Source organism: Choloepus didactylus, chromosome 4 (genome assembly GCF_015220235.1).
Source record: "Choloepus didactylus isolate mChoDid1 chromosome 4, mChoDid1.pri, whole genome shotgun sequence".
NCBI classification, from domain to species: domain Eukaryota; kingdom Metazoa; phylum Chordata; class Mammalia; order Pilosa; family Megalonychidae; genus Choloepus; species Choloepus didactylus.
Window position 1 is genome coordinate 44942008 of NC_051310.1, and position 1887 is coordinate 44943894.

Sequence of the window (1887 nt, forward strand, 5' to 3'; positions counted from 1 at the left end):
GAAAATCCAAGGGCTTCTCTTCCAAATCCTACTGTGATTAGATGCAAAGGTCCTCATTTCCTTTCCCCTCAGAGAATTCAGAACACTCTGTCTGAAGGTAAGAGGGCATGGTGACAGACATATAGCCCCAGTCCAGGCTAAGTTCCTCTCTATTCCCAAAGGCACTGCCCAAGAGAATTATAGGAATAGAATCTCAGGACTCTGTTCCTGTTCCCCAGGTCCACGAGAGACAGGACATGAAGACCCTGGGTGTAAAAGTGAGTATCAGATCAGTGTGGCCATATATAACATTATTTTTGGAGTGGGGAAGAAGATGCCTGCCCCAAAAGGAATGCCTTCCTTCACAGGGCAGGTAGCTGGGCTTTTGCTAGCAGCAGCAAATGCAATGGAGTAGGGCTCCAAAAAATGGCCTATAGCATTTTGATGGTTAGGTTCATGTGTCAACTTGGCCAGGTGACCCAGCTGTCTGGTCAAGCAAACACTGGCCTAACAATTGCTGTGAGGACGTTTGAGGCTGGTTGATAAACCAACAGGCTGGTTTATTAAATCATCAGTCAATTGACTGCAGCTGTGACTGATGACTCACCAAAGGGCGCGCCTTCCACAATGAGAGAATGCAATTGGCTGGATTTAATCCAATTAATCAGTTGAAGACTTATAAGCAAGACAGATGGAGGACCTTCACTTCTTCTTTGGCTGCCCAGTGAAGCATTTCCTGAGGAGTTCGTCGAAGTTGCCAGTTCGTTTCCTGAGGAGTTCATTGGACATCTTCCTTGGAGTTGACAGTTCATTGACGGCTCTACAGAATTTGGACTCATGCATACCCACAGTTGCGTGAGTCACTTTTACAATTTGATAATCAGAGACACCTCTCATTGATTCTGTTTCCCTAGAGAACCCTAACTAATACAAGCATGGACCCTATTTCTCAAAGAGAGAGAAAGCCTCAGCTGGTATGGCACAGTCTTGGGTTGGGATGGCAGAAGGCAGTGGGCACATCGCTCCCGCAGATGACACTCCTGCCTCAGCTCCCAGTGGTTCTGCTGATTCCAGGTGTTCCCCATGGCTGGGAATCAGGAAGGAAAACATGTAGTGTTTCACATGATCAGACACTGTTTGCCACTGGCACCTGGTGGGCCTGATAGATTGAGGGCATCCAGGTCAAAGCTGAGGCTAGGAGGCATTTCCTCAGCCAGCTCTTTTGGGGGATGACCCAAGTCCTGCAGCTGCTGCATAAGATCCAGCACCATCTCAAAACGAGCCTTTTGAGTGGCTTCACTGCCTGTGGGGGTTTCTGCTTCAAACTGCTCACATATCTTGCCCATGACACTGTGTTGTTCCTGATATTTTTCAAACTGTTCTGGAGGTTGAGATTCCCGGTGACTCTGCAACCATTCTGGATACTTTTCTGTGATTTCCTTCAGGGATGGGTACAACACATCCTTGGACAGTAGGTTCTGCATGACACTCTGCATGATGGGGAGGAAGTTGCCTTCCCCATACCCTTCATCCATGCCCAGTCCCTCCATGGCCTTGGTCAGCTCCTCTTCTGACATGCCTGAGTTCTGAAGGTCAGTGGCATTTTTGGATAGTCCACTTAGTGTTTCCTTCAGGCAAGAAGTGAATTCTTGTTGAGAGGTCACATTGCTGCCCACTCTCCCAGCAGCTTCTGAGAGCTTTTGGAACTGTTCCACCAGATGGGGCTCTTCCTCAGCCAACTCCTTCATTGCCTTCTCAAACTCTGCAGTGGCTTGGGAAGCCAGCTCACTGTCAAACAGTTCCTGGAAAAACTTCTCTTGGGAGGTGAAGAGGGCATCTTTCCAAAAGCTCTTACAATTCTTGGTCTGTGTCGGCTGCAACCCCACAGTCTTCTTCAGTGGCCGCCAT

The 1887-nt window shown here is 48.4% G+C and overlaps 1 pseudogene; it reads right to left on the reverse strand.

Moving 5' to 3' along the window:
• Positions 1 to 1097: 1097 nt before the first annotated feature.
• On the reverse strand, positions 1098 to 1887 carry LOC119533191 (annotated as a pseudogene).